The 24,386-nt window shown below is 34.4% G+C and overlaps 1 long non-coding RNA gene across 1 annotated transcript; it reads left to right on the forward strand.

The window, feature by feature from the left end:
* Nucleotides 1–5,477: 5,477 nt before the first annotated feature.
* On the forward strand, nt 5,478–8,351 carry LOC141710959 (uncharacterized). Its single transcript, XR_012571158.1, has 2 exons — nt 5,478–5,782; nt 8,092–8,351. It is a non-coding gene; the product is annotated as an uncharacterized LOC141710959 (long non-coding RNA).
* The last annotated feature ends 16,035 nt before the right edge of the window (nt 8,352–24,386 follow it).

Below are 24,386 nucleotides of genomic sequence, written 5' to 3' on the forward strand. Positions count from 1 at the left end.
AAGTGGCTCTCCTGTTTGTACAATGAGCGCAACTTAGTTTTTATTCTAAGTCATTTGTTGCCCCTGTAGTAGGCGCAAGTGGAGAACCCCCACTATAAGCGCAAGTGGATTTCTCCACTGTAAGCGCAAGTGGGAAGTCTCCACTGTAGGCGCCAGTTGCCACTTGGAGTTTTTCTTTGTTTTGTTGCGTATATATATACACTTTGTCATTTCTCTCATATACACACACAAACAAATATAGGCGCAAGTCGAGGTTATTGAGAACCAATTTTTTTTATTGATCAAAACGTAACCAAACCCTGTCCAAATATATAAAATATTATATATTATTATTATCCAGGTCATAAGATTCATTTTGATTATATTTTTGTTTAATTTCATCCAGATTTGAACTAAATCAAAATTTAGTTGAGTTCTTGGTTAAGACACTGTTTGGTCATTCTGTAAATTGATTTAATTGGTTAACTTGTCCTCATATTTTTGTGTGTGTTACATTCGAGATTTAATTTTTGTGCACAATTTAATTTGTTTTAAATCAAAAATTTATTCTCATTTTTAAATGACGGATAATTTTAAGATTTTGAAAATAAATTGTGTTTCTATTGTAGAACGCGATCTGGTAAAAATGGGAATTTTTGAAAAATGGATTCATTTTCTAACTAAACATTTAGTTGTGCACTATGTATTAACTACTAATGTCAAGCTGAATATTGAGCTTCTCAAGCATATTCACACAACAACTGAAGACACATCTGACGACAATCAGCTTGGATTTTCTATCCTAATTGGTGACGAAACAATCAGAATCACCGAGGATGATTTAAATAAACATCTTCAACTTTCTCGTGATCATTTTGATGACTTACAACTCCTGAACTTCTTCCATGCCATAAATTGCATTGGAAAATGACAATATCCCTCGCAAATTTAACAAGAGTCATTTACCGAAGGAATGACATATGTGTTTCAATATTTTGTCATGCTGTCTGGCCCCAAAGACCGGTAGATTCCATGGGATTATCAAGTTCAATCAAATCATTGGAGTAGTTGTTGCTGAGAATCTTAGAATTAAATTTGGACATTTGTTCATGAAAGAGATCTTAGAAAATCAGGCTCAACATCAGGATCACAGCTTGTATCCCATGTTCCTTCAGATAATGCTAGATGGCAAGCTAACGGAAGAGCAAAAAGCTTTAGTACAGAGTGATAACCTGAAAGAACCCCACACGCTGTCAGAAACTATAGTTGTCAAGCTTATCAAGAAAAAATTTTATGGCAATGATAACAAGAAAAGGGCTCAAGTATCAATCACACACCACATCAAAGAGTACCTTGCTACTCTTGCTCAACAAGATGTAACTGTACCTCAAGTTGAAGAAGCAGCAGGACATCAAAGTGATCCACAACCTGAAGCTGAAGCTCAACCAATGGATGTTGATCAGGAACCAATCACTGCTGAACAACAAGAAGAATATGTGCCAGAACAATCAGAAAAAATGTCTACAGGCTAGACTTCTCAGGTCTGGATAAAGTTATGAATGTGTTTTCAGACAGTGTTATTTATGCAAATGTTCCTGATTTATTTGATCTTGAGTCATTTCATGTTGCCTTCACAGGTGTTAGACGAGAGTGTTGTAATCGTTGCCAAATCTAGCACAACACTTACCTCCTCAGGATTAATAAACCTGGATGCATCTGAGAATAGGGGATCCGACATAGGTGCAGATCGGTAACCCATTGACCATGAACCAGATTCACCTGGTGAGCCTATGGGGAAAGTAACTTCACAGACACTTGAGAACACTGAGGATCAGACGCCCTATATGACGGCTTCAGTTATTCTCCCAGAGATTTGAACTCTGAAATAGTCATCTCAGGATGACAGGCAACTTGTCTTGTACAAGGAACGAAATTATGAACTCTCATTGCACCACTGCTGACCTCCTCAAGGATGGCTCCTGTATTTTCTGCAGGTACATATTGATCTCGAAGCTTTGAGTGGAGTGTATCCATGAGGACTAGTGAAACACTTAACCCTGAACCGAGTGAATGAATGTTGAGTGAAACACTGCGAGAGCCTAGTGAGATACCCACCATCCAAACTACACATATAGACATGTCTCAGTATGTTACTAAAGCTTATCTTGAAGAGTAGTTGACATTCAAAGATGAATATCTCAAAGAACAACTAGCGCTAAAAGATCAACTACTTAAAGTTGAATTTTCTGTCAGGGAGCACACGATTGCGCGTCTTTCCGAACAACTTTAAGTTCAACAAGCATATCTTGCTAGCTTACGGGAACTCGTGGAGAAATCACTCTCTCACTCAGAAAAGGTAAAGGCAATTTCCAACACTGGGCCAAAGATCTCAGTTAGCAAGTAAGGTCCAATTCCTACAACCACTAGAGCTCTGAAGATGAAGAATATGAGGATGAAGATGCCTTCACGGATGACTGCTTATTCTACGGAGCTACTGAAGAGTTTAAATTATCATATGAAGCAATTCAAGATGAAATAGCTAGATCAAGAGCAAGAATCCAAAGAGCTGTTCAAAGAAACGAAGCTAGAGAGGCAATGTAGTCATATCTTTAAAGGTCCAGAAGAGGAAGCAAGTGGGAGGAAATAAGGAGAAAAAATGGACAAACCAAAAACTTACCTTAAGACAGACACTAACAACAGGAAGCTCTTAAATGTTGTGGAAAAATTTAGGGAACACTATGTGAATATTCATGTCTTCAATCATGAGTTCAGTCAAATAATCACTGGTGTTATAGTGAATACTTTGAATAATGGGTGGAGAATTTATTTTAATCATATAGACGGGATTAAATGAAAATATACATTAGTGTGCTAAGGAAGTTAAACATGGTTGAACAGTTTTTCCTAAATATAAAAATCCCATGGTTGACGTTATTAGAAAATGAATACTCTAGAGACAAGTCTCACAAAATGATAATGAATTTATCTCCTCAATCATTCCTTGAACCATTTGTGATCAAGAGGTTTGCAAATGGAAGAATGCAGAACTTGACTTTATCTGATGAACATTTGAGACTCATTCGATATCTTCAACTCACTTTTCGAGAAAGTCAACTTAGAAGCAAAAGAACAAAGTTAGGAGCTCTTTGAGTGAAAAGATCAGAAGCAGGCCTCAAAGCTGCTGAAGCTGTATATGCTTACAGGTTGAATGATAGGATGATCAGACATTTAGAGAAAAATATGAGGAATTTAAACAAAGCATATCATGAGATGGTATTCGTCAATGGGGTGGCAGAAATTGATCTCCTGAAAGATAGTGAACCTATTATCAGCGAGGATGATGAAGGTGATCTAGTCTTCAAGATCAATAAAAAGAAGATTAAAATCAAAAATTGCAGAGTGAGCGGATCAGATTTAATCAGGAAGGCCTTGTTGGATGTCAAAATTTCAACATGCAAAGATGACAAGCGTGCCTTGATTCTAATCATGGACATACTTAAGGAAGTGTTAGAAGGAGAGACCGTCAACAACACTAAAAGAGTACAAGACTTTTCTAAAAGGATAACTATCTTCGTACTGACAAGAAAATCTACATAATTGTTCAGTCTTCTTCACAGAGTTTCCAACATCAGGTATCTTCAACTGATGCTCAAAGAGCTGAACAATCCACCATCTAAGAACGCACTTGAAATTGAAGCTCGTGATTCTGTTCAAGTAAGACTGGATGAACTTCTGAATAGATAGAAAGAAAAGAAGAAGGAAACATCTCATCCTGATTCTACACATGCATCAGATCCTAAGAAGAAAGCTACCAAAAGAAAGTCTGTTCAGACTGAATCTACTCAGGAAGGAAAAAGCAGTCAAGGTAAGAAGCTGAAGAAAATAAAGACCAAGAAGACATAGTTTGTCTGTTCAGGCTAGATGAACAAATCTTATCTTTGTAACTTATAATTTAAAAAGAGAAAAATGGGTCTGAGAATGACCTAAGGCAACTCCCCTGAGGTTAGAAGATCCTTCTATATATTTTAATGGTATTTTTGTAAATACCAATTTTTTATTATGATTTTACAAATTTACCGTAGTACATTTGTATGAGAAAATGTTATAACCTCAGGCTACTACCTGAGGTCATCCTCAGGTACATGATTCTCTTTAAAAAAATCAGGAATTGTATATGTGATCCACTATGCATTTATTATTATTCTCTATTTTCATTATGTACTTTTTCTTATTGTCAGTTCAGTAATCCTTTAGGGATTTGCTTGTCGAACTTTACAAACAAATAGGGGGAGATTGTAAAGTATAATGTAATATAATATGTAATCGAGGAAATATAATTCAATATGAAACAGAAACAAATATTAACTGTGAAGCACAAGAACCCTAAAGATGAAGACTGGATAAATACAAAAAATCAATAAATAAAATTAAAGCTTCCAGTTTGTAATCAGGTCATAGAAAGAAGGTCATTAATATGTTCAAGCCTCCATAAAGAATAAAATGTCAAAGGATTTCTAGTGATAATGAAATATATTGGTTTGAAATATTGAAGATCAAGGGTTTCAGTGATTGAAGTAATGAATGACCAACATGTCGTATCAGCTCAGAATTAAAAAGAGGATTGAGTAAATCCAATTCAGTGCGAGTTGTTTGTGCACCAGACCAGTGCTAAGCGTCAGCACATCAGAAAAAAGTTTACTTTGTAACCTTCATGCCCAAAAAATACACGTAAATATATTTTTAATATTTAAGTGTTTCATATATTATTTATTTGTAGAATGTGTTTTTAATTGTATTATTAAATCGGGTGGAATATATATTTCCGAGATTTAAATTGTATTTTTTATACGGGTTTATAATTAGAAAAAAAGAAGAAAAGATTTTTAGAATTTGAATTATTATTTTAGTAAAGGTCATAAATAGATTTTATTTAATTTTTAATAAAGCTTATTTAGTAAATTTAAGTTAAAAACAATAAAATAGATAAAAAGAAAACAAATTAAAGGGGGTGTATTCATTTCAGATTTTAATGGATTGTTAATAATCTATAGATTTTAAAAGATTTTCCTTGATTTTCGTTGATTTTAATTCTTCGTAGATTTTGATAGAGTTGATCCAAAATCTTGTAGAGTCTTGTGGATTTTGTGGAGTTTTTTAGAAATCCATCAAAATCTCATGTATTTTGAAGAGATTTCAAGATAGTAAAAATGTACTAGCAAATCCATCAAAATCCACAATTTTTTTAAATAAAAGAAAATCCATGAACTTTTGAATACCATCATATTTTGATGGACTTTTTAAAATCCCAATTGAATACCACCAAATTTTGATTGATTTTTTAAAATCCAAATTGAATACACTAAGATTTTAAAAGACTTTTTCCAATCCTTGTTGAATACCTTCAGATTTTAAAGGATTATTTAAAATCTAAATTGAATACCCCATAATTTTTAAAATCCATAATAATCCTTCAAAATTCCAATTGAATACACCCCCTAAGAGGTGGGGAAAAGGATGAGTGTAGAAAAAGACCCCTCCTCTCATATCTCTCTCTCGTCTCTCTCGTATAATACACATACATACATATTCATATGATTTTTCTTCTTCAATTCTTACTCCAATACTCTTGCCATCGCTTGTGTGTATATGTGTGTATGTGGGTGTGTATGGATGATTATGCAGTTTACTTGAGTTTTGGAGATAAAGGGAAGCTGGGGTTATGCAGAGAATTTGGAAAAAGATTGTTATTAGGGTTGTCTGATCTTGGGTTGAGTTATGGGAGTAGCTTATAGCTTGTTGTGAGGTATAATCCTTAAGGTTTGGTCCTTGTTTCTTTATGTTTAAGGATTGTTCTTCAATTTTATTTTTGTTTATATATTTTTCGAGGGTTCATCTGATTTTATTGATTGATAATGGTTGGTTAGTGTAAAAGGAGTATAAAAGAGGGCTTAGTTGAGTGCGTCAGAAGAAATTGTTAATTTGTCGAACGACTGCCCTATTTTACTTTTCTGTTCTGGGCCAGTTGAGCGCTGTTCTAGAAAGTGCCTTTATGCTATAATTGTTCTAATTGCTTTCTAGTTTATTTACACGCTAACCTTGCGTCGTTTGAGGTTACGAGTAAAATGTTATCTCAATTTTAGTGAAAGAAGATCGATGCAGAAATTTGTGTGTGATAGCTTACTATGTTTATATTTCGTTTTTGGGGTTAATAAACTGTTTTTGTTCTGAAATTTTTATGGAAGCTGTATCAAAGAATCAAGATACAATTTGAATAATTTGGTATTAAAAATATAATTTTTCAATTTATTAGAAATGCTTGAGTAAAGTGCGAGAAGCAACGTCTTGATTTCCAAATTATCTGTCCTGTTTTGGGAAATTGTTTTGAAAGGGTTAGAAGCCTTATTTTCATATCGGTCAAAAGATAAAAGTTGTATGTTTATGCGTCAAGTATATTCCTACAAATGTTGGTTGCCATCAGACCCCTAGATATTTTTTATAGCTGAATTATCATAAGTACGTACTGCTGTTTTTGAAAATGCTGCAAGCCAAACTTTAAAATTATGTTGTAAATCAAAAAATTCATATTATAAGGTGAATTTATGATATGTCATAACCCTGAATGTTTAGTTTACTCAGGCAAAGGAGTTCATTAAATTGAATAAACTCAGCTGGAGTTATTGGCTCTGGAGCGGGGATGGGTGGAACTAATAATATCAAGAATAAACGGTGTTGAATGATTTAGTTTGTAAATTCATCTGGACCGATTTAAAATGTTGTAAAAGTAGGTATTTGATCCGAATAAACTAGTACGTGGGTAGGGAATATGAATAAATTTTAAGACTAGAAGAAGTTAAATAAGTGTTGTTTAAAAGTGTTTGTCTATAATCTCGAAACAAAGATGTGTTGATGTAAGTTAACTATCCGGTAAATAGATTTTGATTAAGTTAGTCAATAAACAAAGTTGGAATGCATATAATATTTGCATTTGGTTCAGAATATAGATTGTCAAGCAATGTGTATGATTATGTACTAATTCAAATATGAATTATAGGATCTCAAAGGTTTAGCAAGATTCGAGACGAGTAAACATCTGTAGTAATAATCATGTAAACATCAATAAAAGTATTGCAGAGGCCAAGATAAGTATAAATTTGAGATCTCTCCTACATATATGTGCTAGATTATATATTTCTCTTAATCTATAGATTTGAGATGATCACTTGGAAATGGTTAAATGTAGTTAACACATTTTTATGTACAAAGGTTAATATACTATATGACCTTGATAGTTATCGGAATATTATAGTATGTAAATTATATGGAGTCGATCGTTATCGGGAATCATATGTGATTAAAAGATAGATGACATGAATTTCAGATTATCGGATACAAGTATGTGAATTGATAGTTGATATGTAATATACATGTCATGCATTTGCATACCGACTAAATAAAAGAGTTGTGACTATCATTACTTGAGTATCATAAATGAGAATTAATGGCCTAGCTAGCCATAAACGTGAAAACAAGGGAAAGTCCTTCGAGACTATAAACAAGAAAACACTGAGACCAAGATCCTAAAAGTTTATAGACCTAATACGTGAGGTCATCTAATGATGAACCAAGATCCCAAAAGTCTATAGACCTAATACGTGAGGTCATCGAGAATGTGTATTAAAGGAAAAGCCTTGGACCAAGATCCTAACAGTCTATAGACCTAATACGTGAGGCCATCATATGATGGACCAAGACCCTAAAAGTCTATTAGACCTAATACGTGAGGCCAAGGAAAGGAGTCCCGGGAGATGCTAAAGTCAAGTTGGCCAGTCACAACAAAGTGAAAGAAAATGGAATCACAGGCATATGTTGCATTCATAGTTAATGATTAATTAGCTTTATTGGATGATTATCTGAAATGATTATTATGTGAATTAAAGGTATATTTATATGATATTATGAGTTTTACGAGTTAACATGTACCTATACAAGTGTCTTTATAGAATGTGAAATACTAGATTATCGCTTTAGAAATATGTAAATTTTACTAGAGTATATTATATGATGATATAAGTTCACTGGGTTGCAACTCATTAAAATCGCTCATGTTTTCAGGTTAAGTTGCATGGTCGGCCAACTGGATCTTCAAAATCTCTCCTCCTCGGCATTTGCACATATATATAATATGGTTGTATTTTTATTTCCGCTATTAATATTTAATGTTGAGTTATCATGTTGTATTGTCTAGTTGTTCACCTGATCGGTTAGGACATATTGAACTTATTTATATTTGTAGTAGTTGTTCACCTAATCGGTTAGGACAGGTTGAACTTGTGTATCTTTTTAAAAGTTAGATTTGTTGATTTGCTGTTAAATGGATTGGGATGGATTTGGATTACAGATGGATAGTCCGATTTACGAATACTACATGGCGAAATTTTCTAAAATTCCTCTATATCAAAGTCTATATTATATAATAAATTCCAATAGTTGCAAGCATGTTTTGACTGCTAATTGTTATGTGTATAGTGAGTTATATTTTTTAAAGTTTTCATCTTCGACATTACAAAAGAATTTGAAAGGGTCAATATATACTCTTATTAAAAGAATATTTTTATTCAGGGTTTTATTATTCCTTAAAACGATTTTGAGAAAATGACATGTACACGAGGATATTCGCTTATTTTATTATAAGGGTGTCACATACTTAATCATTTAAAAGAAATCAGGCTGATATAACTTAGAGTGGATCAAAGAGTTAAAGAAATTAAGCTGAATTGAGAAGATTAGAAAAATGCTTCTAAGTCCTATAATTTGCTTTCTAGGCGCCACTGGAGAAAATTCTAAGACATGGAATAATTTCCGCATTAGGCGCCACTGGAGAAAATTCTAAGGCATGGAACAATTTCCCTTCTAAGCGCCATTGGAAAAAACTCTAAGGCATGGAACAATTTCCCTTGTCGGCGCCACTGAAGAAAATTATAAGGCATGGGATAGTTTGCACTCTTTGGCGCAAGTGAAGTGTGATTCTAAGGTAGGAACACATCCTCATTTTGCGCAAGTGGTTGAAAGATCACCATTGGCGTAACTGGGATCATAGCCTAAGGAACAGAAGCTGTTCCCTCATGGCGCAAGTGAATGAAAATACTAAGACAAGAAATCTGTTATCCTCTAGGACTTCACTTTTACACACTCTATGCGCAACTTGTGACTTTGGTTATTCACTGTTATAGAAACACAAATTAAATTAGTATGGCTGTAATTAAGCCACACAATTGATTTTGAAAAGCCTACATATAAAATAAGCAGAATGAATTCAATTCATATCAGTTATCTTCCTCAGCAACCAACTTTGTCTTTTCGAAGCTCCATTGAAGGCTCTATTTAAGCTTGTAAATATATCGTTACGATGTTGAATTTATTGTAGCTAAACATTAATTTGATTAGAGTGGAGCAACCTCAAGGTTTATATTAATAAAAGAGTAAATAACAAGAATGTGGCTAATGTTTACACTCATTTTCAAAATATTGGCCGAATTTTCACATTTACAAAATAGTGGCCAAATTTGCTTTTCGTCTTTCAAAAATTTGTCTTCCGTCACGACCGTTAAGTTTTATACATTAAATTAATTAAAAAACGTAAATTAAAGGAGTATAAAGATAAAAATATATATGTGTTTAATAAAAATAAATAAAAAGAATATATACAATAATTTATACTTTCTACTTTCTAATATCGTCCCCAGACCCACCTTGAAACCCCCCAATTCCCTGCTCTATCCCCATTGATAATCTCACTATTTATCATTCATAAATTCAAAAACATAAATAACTAAACTTGAACAACAATAATACATACAATTATATATACTATAAATTTGATCCAAAAATTGGGGATTTGAGATATTTATGTTAACCGGATAATTTGGGGATCTCGAAGGAGGCCACCACCGGCCGAAAACGGAAACAGAGGCAACGGAGATGGTGGCAGGTGGTGGTTATTGGCGGGGGAGAGAAGGGGGTTTGGGTTATTTGTGAACTAGGGAGAAATAAGCTATATCTTTGTTGGGTTTGATGGATTTTAATGATCGAAGACAATGAAGGAGGGAGATGGACGGTGTTGTGTGTATGTTGTGTGTGTATTCTGTGTGTGTGTTTATTATGTGTGTTGATCGAAAAAAAGAGGGATATTGAGAGGCGTATGATGAGATATTAGAGATAAGGGTGAGTGTGTGAAGTGGGTGTGTGTATGCTGTGTGTGTTCATGGCAGGAAGAAGGGTGAAGCCACCACTGTGGTGATGGCGGTGGTGCTAACTAAAGAAGAAGAATATGATGATGATAATTAAAAGATGCAGCAAGGACGAAGAGCAGAGGAGAAAAAAAGATGAAGAAGATGGTGATAAATTAAATGTATAAAGAATATAATTATTAAAGATATAAAAATTCGAAAATACCCTTAGCTCCGTGGAGCTGTTAGGCTACATTTAACGGCAGACACATTTTTTAAAGGCGGAATATAAATTTAGCCACCGTTTTGTGAATTTGAAAATTCGGCCAATATTTTGGAAATGAGTGTATACGTTAGCCACACCTCTGTCATTTACTCTTAATAAAATAATATATTTCTCGAATTGTTTTGTGTCTATTTTGATTCCATACATTTAACGAGGAACTTGAAACGAATCGAAAAAGATTGTAGGTATCGTATTCAACCCCCCTTTACAATACCTTGGGACTAAAAAGAACTCAGCTACTTCTCTTGAGAGAATACAAGATTTCTAGTTCCGTTTTTGTTACTTTGAACTAAGGATCCGTGACATGTTTTATAGATCAACATGCACGGTTTACAGAACTTGTACTAAAATAAAATAGCACATTTTATAAAACTAATTTGTCTATTTCTATTTCTAGTACAATATATCTGTGTAGAATCTACTAGGTCTGTGACCCTCCTTTGTCCGATTCATCTTGGCCCTTGATCTTGCACTCTTCAGGCTGTATTTGTAGACTTTCCATTTTAGTGATAAAATGGTTTGTTGATTGATAATCTTGAATCTTCAACTTGGTTGTATTCTGTATATTTGAGTTGTTATAGAGATCTTCTTTACTATGTAGAGATGTCTCATGTCGATATGTAGAATGACTTATCGATATCTCTACTTCTCTACATGCAGTTTTGACTTGTCGACATCTCCACTTCTCCACGTTCAATTTTAACTTGTTGATATCTCCACTTCTCTACATGTAGCTTTGACTTGTCAACATCTCCACTTTTCTACATGTAGTTTTGACTTGTCGACATCTTCACTTCTCTTCATGCAGTTTTGACTTGTCAACCTCTCCACTTCTCTACATGCAATTTTGACTTCTCTACAAATTACTCTGACTTCTCGATAGACATCTATATACATCTTGATCCGTGACATGTCGATATGCGACTTAGAATTTTTTTTCAAAAATAACATTATTCAATTCCAAGCTTCTACACTTTTCTCTGAAGCGTGATCAAGATTGATTTTCTTCCAGAGTTTATTCCGTAGCTTGATGGTTGTTCATAGAAAAATCTCCCAGTCCAATCTCCTTAACACTTTTACAGACTCAAGAAATACAATTACAAAATACAAAAAGATTATCATACAACTAAATTTTAGGGTTCTCAAGTGACTTAGTCTTGTTATGTAAAGGCTTGTCTTGCACAACACATCGACATCAGTAGAGTGAAAAAGGGTATATTTTTTTGCAAAATTTCCGATTGCTGTAAAAAGATAATCTATATTCATCTATCTAAACAAATATTTAAATTTCATAAATACATTAAGTATTGTAATTAAAATAATATTTTTGTAAAACTATAATTATTTTTTAGACACAGATGGACTCTTAAACCCTCTTATTGAATGAGTAATCCCGACTAAATCGAAGCCAAAGCAAGAGTGTATAATATTCTCTGTAATGAAGGTATCATCTTCTCTCATGTACTCTATCAATTAAGTTTATATATAAGTGCTTATAGTATTCATTGTAATTGAGAAACATATGTGTATGATCTTACATAAATCGGTCCAAATAGAAGATTAAATTGCTTATTGTTAGTTATCAATTAATTTTGCGTGTATTTATGTTATGTATCGTTAATATTCATAGATGGATGCAACTATATAGCTCAGATTAAAGAATTTGTTGTTTAGTGTCTAAGTTCAAAGTTAATGTAAATAAAATAGGTACATATGTGTAATATTTTGGAAGTCAGTAATGTAAATTTCGTGTAAGTACAGATTTGCTGAGTTAATTGAACACTAAAGTTGATATCTTGTATAATACCATCTAAATGTCTGCCCTCTGACCAAATATAGTTATTCAAATTATGTAAAGAGGTCCGAACATATTTTTGCAAGAAAATGGGATTACATCGATAAAGGCCGAAGGAGGCTTATCTCCACTTTCATAACTGCTAACAATAACTCAAATACATTTGGGAATATTGTAAATATTCTATTTAACTTCACTAATGGGGTTACTCAGCACCAAGCACCAAACCTGATATTGTAGAATTATTTACTAAAATGCAGTGTATTCCAAAATCGTTTACCACGAAATTTTGTTTTGAATTTCCATTAGAATTAAAATCTAGGCAAGAGAAAAATGTGTGAAAGGGTAAGCACGATTTAAGTATGGAAATTTTCTATGGGTTGAGAATGTTTATGAGATATTACACAATAGCGATTTTTCAGTTTGGTAAAATTTGATTATTATGGGGATGGACTGTTGAAGGTCAATGTATTCAAACCAAATGATGTTGAGTGCAATTATCCAAATTACAATGTTAGAGAATTTAAGAAAAATATTGAGCTTTATAAATGGAATATTGATGATTATATGTTTGGTGATACTACATTAGAGTATGAGAAATCGATTAGTTTATGGGCATTTAATGCATATAGGAATTGTGCAGAATTCTACATAATGAAAGTTTATAGGTTCGAAATTGATCCTAAAGGTTTTAATATGGTATGTAGTCCTCTATTTTTGTAATTTTTAGAATTTATATATTAGTTCAAGTTTTTTATTAACTATGCCACTTAATGTTTTTGGGTTTTCGAACTCGACTAGAAGGACTGTACAAAGGATGAGGTAATTTCTCAACGATATTGCTGTCAATTGGCCAGAGAAAATATATAGTTGAAATAATTTGGGAGGGAGAGATGTGTCTTCTCGGCAAGGGATGACTTGAATTCAATAATGAAATAAAGGTTGAGCCTGGTGACACCCTGGTAATGTACAAATGTCCTTTGATGCAAGAAAATGAGGTGTGCACAATAATTTTCAAGGGTGAGGATGATTTGGTTATTCACAATGCAGGTATAACTAATTTAGAAATTTATTCTCATTTTAGAAAACTATTTTGGTGAGTATACTGTTTATGGTCTCACATTTACCTATATATGCCTCAAAGCAAAAATGCCATACCTTGTTCAAGTCTGACCATGAATGTGTAGGAAAAATACTACTTCATGGTAACATTCTCTCTTTTCTTTTGACGATTACCAGACAATTTTTGGTATTTTAATTTCTTATGAAAACTATCTTCACCACGTGGGAATAGTGCATGGTATTGGAGTGCCATCATCAATGAATGAAGTATAGTTATTCGCTTTAAACCTTAAGTCCTGCTACTCGCAATAGTATCACCATCTTCACATTTTGGATCGTCAGCACCCACCATTAGAACTGGTATTTTATCAGAAGAAGTTATATGATTCTCTACCCCACTCGTGGATCTCAAAACTTTTATTTTGATTCATATATAAACCACATTATCATATTTGAATCGATCACTAGCCATTCGAAAAGTTCTGACCAAATGATTATTCTCTTCTAACATTTTAATCAAACCTTCAAGAGTTTCGGGTTCAAGATTTGAGGATTTTTATACATTTATGGATTTCATTTTATCCTCCAATTTATTTTTAGTATCATATATGTATAGCTGACATAATTTAGGTGTTTCACCATCATTTGGTACTAAGCTTCAAATTTTGTGATGATTAATACTATACATTCAAAATATATTTGAACCACGCCCTTTATAAATGTTATTGTCAATCTTGCCTCCAAGGGAAGAAAATTTCAGCATTGCATTAAAAAACCTAATATTCTGCAAAAAAAATTTGCCACGATATTTATTAGCGTGTAGCTCTATAAGGAATCTGGGTGTTGGTTTAACTTTTGGAAGCTTGATATTGCCTTTTTAACAGTACAAAAAAATATAGGAGCACTGTTTCTATTATTTTTGTTAACATGTTCCTCGTCCCACATGACGACTTTACTATATTTACAGGTTGATGTTGGTGCACCAAGAGTATGATATTCTGAAAAAATTACAATATGTCTCTTGAATGAGCTCGTGCATTCAGGAACTGTATGCTTTAGTGTATTTGATGTTGAAAGTGTGTCTGTTCTATTGACAATGCCTGCTTTTGGATTTAGATTTTCATTAATGTCTTCATTTTCAAGGTCTGTATCACCATCGGAACCATAAAAAAATAAATAGTCTGAATGACCATCACTGAAAAAATCATCACCATCCGTATCTGTAATATCCGGGAAAAGTATGTGAATATTATATGTTAAATAAATAAATATTGTGTGTTTTATAAATTTAAAGTGATTATTACCATGATATGAGATGTTATAACTATTATGTGTGTTTCTGTGCGGGCCAGAAAATTTTTCGATTGATTAATATATGTTTAAACTACAATTATATGAACCTATCTGCAATCGGGACGCGTATTTATTAGCGTCTTTATTAAGATATTCGTTTTATTTCGATTTATGTGCGTTTGAATGTATTTTATGTGTTATCGGGATTTTCTGGTAATTTAGGAATCGTTTCCGTTTTTCAAAAATCAACGGACCGGGACCCCACCGGGACGACAAACCCCACAAAATCGATGTTTTTATTTTTATAAAATTATTCGTACTTCAAATACCCTTTATTTTTGTATTTTTGAATTATTCGCAATTTTTGGGAAATTTTGACATTAATTTTGTATTTTATCGTTTTTAAAATTATTCCCCGTAATTATTATTTTGGGGCCCTAATTATTATAATTAGGGGATAAAAACACCCTTAATTTATTTTGGGAGATAAATTCTATAAAAATATAAATACCAGCCAATTATTTATTTTTTTCACTTTTTTATAAAAATTCAGAAATTCATGAACAAATTGGGGGTGAGATTCTTTCTCAGATTTTCAATTGATGATTTTGAACATACCAGGAAGCCAAATAAAACGCTCTGCATATCAATCTGATCCTCGTTTCAAGCCCTTTCTAACTATACCAATTTCAATATCTGAGGTATAGTAATTTGAAAAATCGATTCTGGGTTCATATTCTTGATGTTAAAAATCGTTTTTGATTTTCAGTGATTGTTGATTGATTTGGATGTTATAATAAGCCTTACCAAGATGATTAGAGTCGGTTTGAGTACAAATTTGTGTTGTTTTGTTGTTGGAATTGATAAGTCGAGTTTTTACATTTTATTTTCTTTTCGTTCGTTAATTTCGGTATCCTGGAATTATTTCTAATGGGTTGTTGATTATTATGATTATATGAGATTGTATAAATCCTGAGGTTCGTTTTGGTACCAAGAACGTAGATTATCATCAAGTATGGACAAACTTCGAATTTTCCGATTTAGTCACCGGAAAATTGAAGCTTTTGGCCGGAGTTATTGTTTCGAACACTTGTTGTTGATGCTGCGTGTGAGGGTGTATTCCTGGAGTGTTAACGAATTGTTTGGGCTGAAAATCGGAGAATTCTGATTATGATTTGGATCGCCGGAACTCAGGGAGGTCGGCCGGAATCCCGACCGGAATCTGGAAATTCCAGAAATCGGCGAGACCCCCACCCCAATAAACCCCCTTTGATATGTGTTACCCGAAGTTTAGAACATGAAATCTGTTTCTCCAATTGCTTATATAATTTATTTTAAAATCATTTTTCTAAATTCCAAAAAAATCATTTAATTTGTATTTAAAAACCATTTACTTATTATTTTTAATTCTAAAAATTATCTTCTTAATTATTTTAAATTCCTAAAAATAATTTTCTTTTATTATTTAAAAAAAATACAATTTGATTTAATTATTTATAATTTATTTTAGTTAATTATTTATGAATTTTATTAATTGATTAAAAATCAATTAATCAATTAATTTTATTTATAACTAGTTAAATAAATATAAATTATTTATAATTAATTCAAATAATTCCTAAAAATTATTTTTAGGTTTTAAAAATTATATTTTGGTATTTAAAAATTAATTAATATTATTATTAATTGATTTAAATCTATTTATTTATTATTCATAATAATTAAAACGTTCGTCCGTTTAATACGAAACGAACGCGTACCGACTCGGAAAAATATTGCGCTTCCAATAAAAATACATTTGACTCCTAATTTCTTTTGTATTGTAATGTCATTTGATTTGTGGATCAGTTTGAGTCGGTATTTGATCGATAAATGCTAATATTGATCTAATTTTCATTCTGAACGCACTGAGACGTACCTTTTAATGATCTGACTTATGTGTTACATGAAATATGTGAGTACGTGTTATAAGAATGCCATGATTACGTGTTACGTGATATACATGCTATCTGTTACAGTTTTAAAATGTCATGCTAGTTATAAACGACCGGGTAGATGTCAAGACGTATAGTTACGTCGATTGAGTTAGGTTTTGTCAATTAAGATAGTTCTTTTGTTTATAGAATCGAGTAGCAAAGAGTGTGGTCAAGTGCTAGATGAAGTTGATAGCCAGCAGTTATAAGCCAGGATTTTAGTGAAAAGTTATTGGGCATACCAGACAAGTATTCTCCCATATTCTAAATTCAGAATAGCTTATCGTTTTACATATTTAAATATAAGAACTGTTTGTAAATACTCTGATAGCATATTGAATATCAATATTCCTATATTTATTGACATTCTCGTATTCTAACAATCATTCTGCTAGAACCAATCTTTTAATTCGATAGATAGTGAATAACTATACTATCCAGATATACTTTATACAGTGAAACATTGAATTGAGATTAACGAATAACTAATTGTTCTAGTTATTTCGCCATCAGTTGTTGAGATAATTCCGGACCATGTGACATGGGGAGTTGAATGGATAAGGATGTCATTGATCTGACTCCTTTAATCAAAATTATTTTGTGAATTGTTTATCGGTTAGCGTAAAAGGCCGAGGCACCGGTCCAGCGTGAGTTATTATACGAAAGTGTAATATCTTGCTAGGCGAATATATGCCTTCTTCAAGGATATCCAATAGATACGGTATGGCTGCGGGATATCAATACCTATATTTACGGTATGGCTGCGGGATACCGGTGTTGTTTCATGACTGATCATCAGGAATAACATAGTGCATAATTGTGTTTTACTGTCGCTTAAACTTTAAAGTTTATATCAGCTTCTGATTTTACTCAGATATTGTTATTGTTGTTCACTCATAAGCTTTATATTGCTTGCTGAGCATTCCTTTCGCTCATACTTTTTTATCAATCTAATCTTTCAGCTAAGCCATAGCAGGTTTGAGATCCAGATTTGATCAGAAGTCGAGTGCTTGTAGATGGTTTGGTGTGTATTCCAGGTAGACTGTTTTGGGGACGCTTGAATAGTGTAGAGGTTTGTAATAAAATTTGAATAAGTTGTAAAACTAATTAGACTTATGGTTTGTAATAACATTTGGTCTGTATTAGTGCTTGTTTCATACCTTAACCTGTGATCGATCCAGTGCATGCAAGGGGTCATATTTATTATATTATTCCGTTGTGATTATGTTATTATAGTTTAGTGGCAAGTGACCCCCAAATCTAGACCCCGGGTTTAGAGGGCGTCACAAGTTGGTATCAGAGCTACAGGTTATGGTCACTGAAACAGGCGTAGGATTGTCATAGATGAGTCAAAGGAAGATCACATAAGATAGGTGCATGTAGTTTAGCTGTTATAGGATTAAATTTAGGTTATTGGGCTGGGTTTTAGTTAGGTTGTTTAGGTTCCTTGTTTTGCGTTTAGCCTTAGGCCTTGTGCCATTGCCCTGCTATTTTGTTGGTTATTTGAGATTTCAAGCAAGGACTTAAAAGGTTTGGATAATTCTGAGTAAATTTTCTTTGTGTTATTATTCTCGAGATGATAAACAGGATTATGTGATAATCATGTCACTTGTGTTAATATGGTAGCAAGTTTATGATATTTTGAGAAGATATAATGTTTGAGAATTTTGATATGCTAAGGAATTGCTACATATTTGACACAATGTTTGACATATTATTATATATGTTGCTTGTTTCTTACCAGAATAATGGCACCGAAAAGAAGGAATAATGCAGGAGAGGATAGTACCGAGAGCCGTACAGATCCAGTAATTATCCAGATGTTGGGACTGATGCAGCAGCATATGTTACATCTTACGCAGCAGCAACAACATCAGCAACAGCAACAGCAACAGCAAGCAACAACACCACCTGCAGTGACTTTTAAGCAGTTTCAAGCCGTGAAACCACCTGAGTTCAAGGGAAGTGCTGATCCTGTGGAAGCCAATGCATGGCTCAAAGAGATGGAAAAAGCTTTTGAATTAGTCGGAGCGAGAACTACACAGAAGATCAAATTTGCAAGCTACTTTCTAAAGCGCGAGGCGAACTATTGGTGGGAATCCACGCGAGCATTGGAAGGGGGTGAGTTTATAACTTGGGAGAGATTCATAGAGTTGTTCCTGGAGAAGTATTTCCCGAGGTATATGAAGAACCAAATGGAGATCAAATTCTTGAACCTGACCCAGGATGATCTTACTGTGGCTGAGTACGAGGCTAAGTTTACTGAGTTAGCAAGGTTCGTGCCAGACCAGGTTGATACGGATGAAAAAAAGCCAGAAGGTTTGAACAGGGGTTAAAATTTAGGATTCAGAACATAGTGGCCATGTTTGAATTGACTTCATATGTGGCAGTGGTTCAGAAAGCAATGGTGATCGAAAGTAGGAGTGACATGTCTCGGAAAGGAAAGGATGGGAAGAAAAGGAAGATAGAAACCTCAGAAGGAGGTCATCGGTCAAGTAATTTTATGGGCCGTTTCAACAAAAGGCCAGGATTTTAGGGTAATCGGAATGTGGGATTCAAGAGACCACAATCAGGAAATGGAGGACAAGGCAACCGTTTTCAGAATTCAAATCGGCAGAGGCCCAATCGTCCACCAATGCCAGATTGCAAGTTTTGTGGCATAAAACATTCTGGGATTTGCAAAGCTAATTCTGTGTGCTACAAGTGCAATATGAAGGGACATCATGCGTATGAGTGCCGTAATCAGATGCCAGAAGTTACATGTTTCCGGTGCGGGAAGACATTCATTACGCCAACAATTGTAAAGAGCAAGCTCAAGGTGAAAATATACCACGGATTGCAGGACCATCCTCTCATGGTGTGCCAAGGATTGAGGGAGCACCAGTAAAGAATCAGCCCAAGGTCAGGACATTCAACATGACTATGAAGGATGCTGTTCAGATTCAGACGTGGTTGCAGGTACGCTTCCAGTCAACTCCGTAGATGCTAAAGTTTTATTTGATTCTGGAGCTACAAGGTCATTTATTTCTCAAGATTTTGTCGATAAGCTGCATTGCGAAGTTAAGTTGTTAGAACAAGCATTAATGATAGAGTTAGCTAATAAGAATCAAGTTTCCGTCGACCGAGTGTGCCCGAATTGTGACATTGAGATAGGAGGACATCATTTATATGCCAACTTGATACCTTTTAAGTTAGGAGAATTTGATGTTATTTTAGGAATGGATTGGTTGTCAGAAAATAATGCTCAGATTGATTGTAAGAATAGGAAAGTAAGACTTCAGACCTTGGATAGTAAGAAGAAGGTGATATTCCGGGGGAAAAAGCAAGAGAAAAAGTTCTTAACGATCGCTCAAGTGAAGAAGTTATTGCGCCAGAATTGTGAAGCGTATTTGGCCCATGTGATAGACACCAGCAAAGAAGTTCCAGCACTAGAAGCGATTCCAGTTGTCAACGAATTTTCAGATGTCTTTCCAAATGATCTCCCAAGATTACCTCCCGATAGAGAAATTGAATTTGCGATTGATCTAACATTCAGAACATAACCAGTTTCTAAAGCTCCGTACCGGATGGCACCAGTGGAGATGAAGGAATTGGCAAGTCAGCTGCAAGATCTTTTGGAGAAAGGAGTTATAAGACCCAGTGTATCCCCATGGGGCGCACCAGCACTGTTTGTTAAGAAGAAGGACGGGAGTATGCGACTGTGTATTGACTATCGAGAACTGAATAAGCTTACCATTAAGAATAAGTACCCGTTGCCGAGGACCGATGATTTGTTTGACAAATTAAGAGGCGCTGTATGGTTCTCTAAAATTGATTTAAGATTCGGATATCATCAACTGAAGATCAAGCCAGAAGATATTCCAAAGACCGCATTTAGAACCAGATATGGGCATTATGAGTTTCTAGTGATGACATTTGGATTAACCAACGCACCAGCGGCTTTCATGGATCTGATGAATCGAGTATTCAAGAAGTATTTGGATAAATTCGTGATCGTATTTATAGACGACATTTTGATCTATTCCAAGACAGAAGAAGAGCATGCAGAGCATTTGAGGATAGTTTTGGAAATACTGCGACAAGAGAAATTGTACGCGAAGTTTTCCAAGTGTGAATTTTGGTTAAAAGAAGTACGATTTCTTGGGCACGTGATTAGCAATAAAGGAGTGGAAGTGGATCCAGCAAAGATTGAAGCCATAATCAACTGGGAGAGGCCGAAGACCCCAACAGAAGTACTAAGTTTCATGGGATTAGCAGGTTACTATAGAAGATTCGTACAAGATTTTGCAAAGATAGCTACGCCGTTGACAAAGCTCACCAGGAAGAACCAGAAGTTCGAATGAGATGAGAAATGCGAGGAGAGTTTCCAAGAATTAAAGAATAGATTAGTATCTTCTCCAGTACTAGTCTTGCCAGATGAACAAGGAAATTTTGTGATCTACAGTGACGCGTCTTACAAAGGATTAGGATGCGTTTTGATGCAGCATGACAAGGTGATAACCTACGCTTCAAGACAGTTGAAACCACATGAAGAGAAGTATCCAACTCATGATCTTGAATTAACAACTATAGTATTTGCATTGAAGATTTGGAGACATTATCTTTATGGGGAAAAGTGCGAGATCTACACGGACCACAAGAGTTTGAAATATATCTTTACCCAGAAGGAATTAAACATGAGACAATGAAGATGGCCAGAACTAATCAAGGACTATGACTGTACTATCAACTATCATCCAGACAAAGCAAATGTGGTGGCCGACGCGCTGAGCAGAAAAGAAAGGTTGAATATGATAACTTCATCCGAGGAGTTGAACAAGGAATTTGAGAAACTGGAAATATAGGTCAGTATCCCAAGTATGTCTACAGAGGTGTTATGTGCAATGTCTTTTCAACCAGAACTATTAGAGAAGATAAGAAGATGTCAGGAAGAAGTCATGAGCCATGAACGAGACAGTTTGACAGGAGAAGAAATAGGGAGTCAAAAGGATGATAAAGGAATATTAAGATTTTCTTCCAGAATATGGATACCCAACGTAGCCGAGCTGAAAGATGAAATTCTCCGAGACGCTCACAACTCTAGATATTCAATTCATCCCGGAAGTACGAAGATGTACAGAGACTTAAGAGAAAACTTTTGGTGGCCAAGCATGAAGAAGGAAATTACAGAATGGGTAAGTAAATGTTACACTTGCCAGCGAGTCAAAGCAGAACATCAAAGGCCCAGTGGACTGATACAACCATTGGACATTCCAGAATGGAAGTGGGAGCATATCGCAATGGATTTCGTAGTTGGATTACCGAGGACCAGGGCAAATCATGATGCTATTTGGGTTATTATCGACAGATTGACGAAGTCAGCGCATTTTCTTCCTATCAACGAGAGATTCTCAATGGATAAATTGGTACGGTTATATCTTAAGGAAATTGTGACCCGACATGGAGTTCCAGTATCCATAATTTCAGACAGAGATCCTCGATTTAACTCAAGATTTTGGAGAAGTTTTCAAGATTGTCTCGGAACGAAGCTGAACATGAGTACCGCGTATCATCCGCAGACAGATGGTCAAAGTGAAAGGACGATTCAGACTATTAAAGATTTGCTAAGGGTATGTGCACTAGATTTTGAAGGAAGTTGGGATGAGCATTTGCCATTAGTTGAATTCTCCTACAACAACTGTTTACTTGCTAGTATTGGAATGCCGCCTTATGAAGCTTTGTATGGGAGAAGATGCAGATCTCCAATATGTTGGGAAGAAGTTGGTGAGAGAAAGATTTTGGGTCCAGAATTGATCCAGCAAACAAAGGAGAAAATAGAACTCATTCGGAAAAGGTTAACAGCAGCTTAAGATCGTCAACGCAGATATGCTGATCCTACCAGAAAGGATATGGAATTTGAAGTTGGTGAAATAGTGCTACTGAAGGTTTCACCTTGGAAAGGTTTATCAAGATTTGGAAAGAAAGGAAAGTCGAGTCCGCGTTATGTTGGTCCTTTTGAGATTTTGAGGCATGTAGGAAAGGTTGCTTACGAGTTAGCGTTACCACCTCACATGCAGCATATCCATAACGTGTTCCACGTGTCAATATTGAAGCGTTATTTGCCTGATTCGAACCATGTGATAGAATATGAGCCAATCGAGATTCAACCAGATTTATCTTTTATAGAGCAACCAGTACAGATTTTAGATAAGAAAGAAAGAGTGCTTAGGAATAAGTCTATATCTTTAGTGCGAGTCTTGTGGAGGAATCCCAAGGTTGAAGAGTCGACTTGGGAGTTGGAAAGCGAAATGCGATCCAAGTATTCTCACTTGTTTTCTTAGGCTGATTCTGAGGACAGAATCCTGTTAAGGGGGAATAATGTAATATCCGGGAAAAGTATGTGAATATTATATGTTAAATAAATAAATATTGTGTGTTTTATAAATTTAAAGTGATTATTGCCATGATATGAGATGTTATAACTGTTGTGTGTGTTTCTGTGCGGGCCAAATTTTTTTTCGATTGATTAATATATGTTTAAACTACAATTATATGAACCTATCTGCAATCGGGACGCGTATTTATCAGCGTCTTTATTAAGATACTCGTTTTATTTCGATTTATGCGCGTTTGAATGTATTTTACGTGTTATCGGGATTTTCTGGTAATTTAGGGATCATTTCCGTTTTTCAAAAATCAACGGGCCGGGACCCCACCGGGATGACAAACCCCACAAAATCGATGTTTTTATTTTTATAAAATTATTCGTACTTCAAATACCCTTTATTTTTGTATTTTTGAATTATTCGCAATTTTTGGGAATTTTTGACATTAATTTTGTATTTTATCGTTTTTAAAATTATTCCCCGTAATTATTATTTTGGGGCCCTAATTATTATAATTAGGGGATAAAAACACCCTTAATTTATTTTGGGAGATAAATTCTGTAAAAATATAAATACCGGCCAATTATTTATTTTTTTCATTTTTTTTATAAAAATTCAGAAATACATGAACAAATTGGGGGTGAGATTCTTTCTCAGGTTTTCAATTGATGATTTTGAACAAACCAGGAAGCCAAATCAAACGCTTTGCATATCAATCTGATCCTCGTTTCAAGCCCTTTCTAACCAGACCAATTTCAATATCTGAGGTATAGTAATTTGAAAAATTGATTCTGGGTTCATGTTCTTGATGTTAAAATCGTTTTTGATTTTCAATGATTGTTGATTGATTTGGATGTTATAATAAGCCTTACCATGATGATTAGAGTCGGTTTGAGTACAAATTTGTGTTGTTTTGTTGCTGGAATTGATAAGTCGAGTTTTTACATTTTATTTTCTTTTCGTTCGTTAATTTCGGTTTCCTGGAATTATTTCTAATGGGTTGTTGATTATTATGATTGTATGAGATTGTATAAATCCTGAGGTTCGTTTTGGTACCAAGAACATAGATTTTCGTCAAGTATGGACGAACTTCGAATTTTCCGATTTAGTCACTGGAAAATTGAAGCTTTTGGCCGGAGTTCTTATTTCGAATACTTGTTGTTGATGCTGTGTGTGAGGGTGTATTCCTGGAGTGTTAACAAATTGTTTGGGCTGAAAGTCGGAGAATTCTGATTATGATTTGGATCGCCGGAACTCAGGGAGGTCGGCCGGAATCCCGACCGGAATCTGGAAATTCCAGAAACCGGCGAGAAACCGGTCACCTTCTCCAAAACTCTGGCGAGACCCCCACCCCAATAAACCCCCTTTGATATGTGTTACCCGAAGTTTAGAACAGGAAATCTGTTT

Source organism: Apium graveolens, chromosome 3 (assembly GCF_009905375.1).
Source record: "Apium graveolens cultivar Ventura chromosome 3, ASM990537v1, whole genome shotgun sequence".
Taxonomy (NCBI): Eukaryota; Viridiplantae; Streptophyta; class Magnoliopsida; order Apiales; family Apiaceae; genus Apium; species Apium graveolens.